Genomic DNA, 5,305 nt, shown 5'->3' on the forward strand with positions numbered 1-5,305 from the left:
TACCAGGGAGGAGAAAGAGAGGAAGGCCAAAGAGGAGATATATGGATGCAGTGAGGGAGGACATGCAGATAGTTGGAGTCAGAGTAGAAGATACAGAGAACAGGGAGAGATGGAAATCAATGATTTGCTGTGGCAACCCCTGAAAAAAAAGGGGACAAAGCCGAAAGAAAAAGAAGAATTTAGACAGTACATATATCTTAGATTTCCCAAACGTACGTACTGTACATGTTTTTTATGTATTACCCTGTATGTATTTATGTGTTGCAAAATGCCTTTTCTTTTATTTAAATACTATTTTCCCTTGTAGGCTAGAAAAATGAAAATATTGGAAATTAAAACATTTTTAATGTTTAGAGATTGGATTAAAAAATCCACGATGTACTGAGGGAGCAAAAGTAGAACCGCGATACAGAGAGGGACCACTGTAAGGTGAAAGTTATCACGTAATAACGTAAAACTTATCACGTAATAACGTAAAACTTATCACGAAATAACGTGAAACTTATCACGTAAAAACGTAAAACTTATCACGAAATAACGCGAAACTTATCACGTAATAATGTGAAACTTATCACGTAATAACGTGAAACTTATCACGTAATTACGTGATACTGAGCCACATTTTTTATTCTTAGTGTGGCAGCAATACGCTTCCGTAGTTTATTATTGTCGTGACGTATGTGAAAAAATTTAGCAGTGGATTAGCGGGAACATTACAATAAATGTAACCCTTTTTTAAGGTATCACGTTTTAAAGGCTAATGAGTAACGCAGTAAAAACACGAAGCGCTATATTAGACTAGAGTAGAATAGCTACACATTTAAAAAGACAGATGTGAAGGAAGATTCGTATATCGGTTACTCGATCAAGTGTCGCTGGTAGGTCGATATTGTTCAATGAAATGCTGCCCTCTATAGGATAAATAAATAAACAGTCGAAGACAAAAAAACCCAACTTTACCCTACCTCACACGTTCCACTAAATGTGAATACTTTGGACATTGTTTGATTTGATTTTATAATAAACTATTTGTGGCTAGGCACCAACCTGACAAATATAGAAGCTAAACTCTAAATTATGTTGATCATGTAGTAAAAAAAATAAAACGATCTACATTTTGCATAAGGTAATCAAGGGTAAACATTTCTCACACAGTCCATCTTTAGAAACAGTCACCTGAAAGAGGGTATACAATATTAAGACCCCAACACCAAAGGATGCCACTAAAAAACACTAACAAAATGTCAGTAAGACATTTCACAAAGGCAATTTTGTTTTTCCTTTTTTTATATTTTATTATATTTTATATTGACAGTCCACAAAAAAATGTCATTGCATTCAAAATACAAAGTGTTGCATTTAAATATATTGCTAATCATTGGTAACATGTCCGTAGGAAAAAAATAAGTAAATATACTTAGGGAATAAATATATGCCTGTCACCAGTTAACTCCTAATAAGAGTTTGTCTCCTAATTTCTACCAATAACTCAGATCAAAAGCTACAGTTGTTTTATTAACAAGTTACAGAACTATGCATTTTCTATAAAAGGTTTGTTTTCTACTTTAGGAACATTCCACAGACTTAGTATTGCAGGTTCACTGAATTACACTTGTTTAAGGCAGCAGAAATTTGATATCTCCATGACGAACAGGGTGAGAACTGATCAAGTGTCGAGCAAAGGTTCCTGCAAGATGAAGATTATGCATGCTTTAAATTATTTTAAGGACATTGGCACAAAAAAATTATTTGGTGTCAAGATTTCTAAAACATTTACATCCAACATCCAACCCATTCCAGGAGTTGCAACATATCAGCAATTGTGACACACTTGCAGCTAAACACAGCATTAGACACAATGCCAACAGAGAGACACTGACTTCAAACGGATGGCATACTGCCATATTCCGCTCCACCTGAAGAGACAGAGACGAAAATAATAAATAAGTACAAGAGCGTTTAACTTCCTGTTGCTTTACATGCAATACATTGTACCTGTGTTAACATGACAGTCAGAGCAGGGTCATTACTTCCACATGAATAGGTGAACTGTTTTTCTTAAATGCAGGACACTTTGTAGGAAGTCTTTTATAAAAGTAAAAAAAAAAACACAAGTTGTAGGTTAACAGTTAGACATTATTAGACCAAATTTAGCTACCAATGTATGTGTTCATATCCAACTGATGATTGTAAATATGGATGTTTGTAGATGTTTTGTATTAAAAAAGATTGTATTTAATCATTTAAAATGCTGGTATAAGCATTGTATTTAATTTTTTCACAGATGAAAAATTGTTAGATGTTAGGAGGCCACTGTTGTTTCACTACATGAAATTCCACGCTGACTGTATGTTACAATATGCAGGCACTGATTGGATGTTAAGCATCTTGAACACTGGACGTGTAAGGAAGAGTAAAAATCTGTGAACTTACGGGCTTTGAGGTAGGAGTTGTGTTGGTACACTTATAGCGATTCAGGTTTGGCAAGTGACTCCAGATGTAAACCGAAAAGTAGTGGTGGGCAAGTGAAGCCTCCTGAAGCACTGAGCCTTTCCTGACAATTGTGCCGAAAAAGATTCAAAGCTTCAAGACTTCAGTGACGGTGACATCTGGTGGACAACTGAAGCCATAGCAACCCCTAAAGAGCACGACTGAAGCACTGAAACTGTATCCCATGACAGCAATAAAAGTTCAGAAAAGTCTGTGTGGTCATTCAAGTGTTTTGTTCATTCATACCAAATAATGATTATATCGTCATTACAATAAAATGTGCAGATGCTCTCCCCCATACTCTAAAACACATTCCAGATTAACCCAAAGAATAAAGGCTAATTATATTAGGGTTAAATGTTGGTTAAGAGTTTATTTAAAGCTTTATTTAAAAACTGTACTAAAAGTCCCTAACAGGATTAGAGATCCTTCCTACTTTGCACATGATCATGGTATTTGAATTCAGAAACATTATTTTTAACATTAAGTGTTTTTCAGGAAAACCTTTAAGATAATGGTTTGTCTTTCCAAAAATACTCTCACTCTCACTCTCAAAATCTCTATCTCCTCACAACCCCATTTTGAAGCATAATGATGCATCTTATATAGCTGGTATGGTACCAAACCACCCAAACCTGTCAAGCTGTTATTGGCCCAGAATGCATTGAAATGCCATGAGCCAATGACACAAACTGAAAGACTATGAGCCAATGAAAAGCTTCAAGACATTTTGAAGCAATGAAGCGCAAAGAGAAACAGCATATATATATATACATATATATACATACAGATATATACACAGTACATACATATACACATGTGTATATGTATGTACTGTGTATATATCTGTATGTATATATATGTATATATATATATGCTGTTTCTCTTTGCGCTTCATTGCTTCAAAATGTCTTGAAGCTTTTCATTGGCTCATAGTCTTTCAGTTTGTGTCATTGGCTCATGGCATTTCAATGCATTCTGGGCCAATAACAGCTTGACAGGTTTGGGTGGTTTGGTACCATACCAGCTATATAAGATGCATCATTATGCTTCAAAATGGGGTTGTGAGGAGATAGAGATTTTGAGAGTGAGAGTGCGCTGTAAAAAGAGGCTGGCCGCTTCATAGAAAATGTGAACTAGTCAGGCCCTGCCATCTGCTTCTCATCCGATGTTTGTGGGTGTTTGATGTTATATATTACTGCCAGTTGATATGAAAAATTTCTGACATAAAAGAAAGTGGAATAGAAAACCTGAGAACATAGACACAAAAAGTTTTTCCATTTGTCTGGCACCTACGCTAGTATTCAATTCTTCTCTGGTCTCCAGTGACTAACCTGTCACATGTTTACCTCACGTGGAGTCAGTCCATAATACAGGTCTGCTGCCTCAGCCAACACTTCTTCTGCACCTCAGAGAAAACTTTGTTGCTGCTTCAGTAACCTATACTAGGAAGATCAATGGACCCCTGCCTCAGCCTCTCTCAGCTTCTGCTCAGTTACATGGCAGATTTCATGTGCCTTCTCAACTGATCTGACTGACTTGCCCTTCTTTGTGACCTCATCAGAATCTTTTTTTTTAAACATTTGCAGGCACACCTCTGTCAGTATTTCTTATCCACTATCCATTATTTGTAAAATGTATTAAAATTAATAAAGTGTTCTTATTTGTATGTAAGGGGATGGTTGTAACACTTTTTAAAGATGTGTTACAACCCACCCCACCCCTGTCAGCCATTGTTTAGCTAGCTGTATTAGAATAGTGGTTTGAAATTAGCAGGGGGAAAATGCATCACATTATGCCTGAGAAACTACAATTTAATCTACTGTAAGTCATATGGTTTTATGTACAATAATATAAATACTAAACAAAATATAGTCTTGGTAAAAAAAATGCACTTTCTTACCTCAAAATCCATTTTTTCTCTATAGAATCTGCATGCGCCTGTTTCCAACCTTGACAACCACCATGTGGGATCGGGGAGGAAGTGGGTAAACACTGAAATGATCATATAACTCCTATCTTATCCCTAATTGGTGGAATTGGTGGTGTTACAACTCTCCCCATGTTACAACCATACCGTCTCCCCTATATATCTTTTTTGTTCTTTGCAGAGTTATTAGGAAAATAGCAAGATGGCGGCGCGCACGGGTGCAGCGGCTCGTAGCTCTCTAACTTGGTGCTTGTTTTTACTGTATATAGCACTTTTTTTGAGTGATTTTTTTTATTTATGTGACACCGTTACCTCATACAGTCGCCAGAACCGAATCGACCTGGGTTTCAGACACAATCTCTGTGTTACTGGCGATTACCAGAGAACACACAATATACCGGAGGACATAGCGAGACCACCGGGGTCTCCGTGGATGGTCAGCCCGCCCAGCAGGCGAAAAAGGCGGCGGAGAGAGAGGAAGCAGAAGCGGGGATGCCGGTCGGGCTTGGATGCGAGGCTACGTAAACAACCACATCGGCCAGCACTACCGAGCCTCTTCCTCTCCAACGCTAGATCCATCACCCACAAAATGGATGAATTGGAGCTACAGATGGCAACTACGAGTTTTGTACGGAACTGCAGTATTATATTCATCACGGAGACGTGGCTTAACCCGCGGATCCCCGACGCTGCAGTCGAGCTCGCAGGACGCACGCTACACCGGCATGATAGAAACAGAGACTCAGGTAAGAGCAGAGGAGGGGGGCTCTGTGTTTACGTGAACATCGAGTGATGCTGTAATAGTAGGATCATTAACACACACTGTTCTCCTGATTTAGAGGTTCTGGCAGTCTCGTGCAGACCCTTCTATCTCCCAAGGGAGTT

At 38.0% G+C, this 5,305-nt stretch overlaps 1 long non-coding RNA gene across 2 annotated transcripts; it reads right to left on the reverse strand.

The window, feature by feature from the left end:
- Positions 1–1,286: 1,286 nt before the first annotated feature.
- Positions 1,287–4,519, reverse strand: LOC112486387 (uncharacterized). 2 transcript variants are annotated; one of them, XR_003048815.1, is made up of 3 exons: positions 4,394–4,519; positions 2,434–2,554; positions 1,287–2,085 (listed from the first exon to the last, which is right to left on the reverse strand). It is a non-coding gene; the product is annotated as an uncharacterized LOC112486387 (long non-coding RNA). The 2 variants fall into 2 exon arrangements; XR_003048814.1 differs by having other exon boundaries at positions 1,287–1,916; positions 1,996–2,554.
- Positions 4,520–5,305: the final 786 nt, after the last annotated feature.

The sequence above is a fragment of the Cynoglossus semilaevis genome, chromosome W (assembly GCF_000523025.1).
Source record: "Cynoglossus semilaevis isolate Cse_v1.0 chromosome W, Cse_v1.0, whole genome shotgun sequence".
In the NCBI taxonomy this organism is placed as follows: domain Eukaryota; kingdom Metazoa; phylum Chordata; class Actinopteri; order Pleuronectiformes; family Cynoglossidae; genus Cynoglossus; species Cynoglossus semilaevis.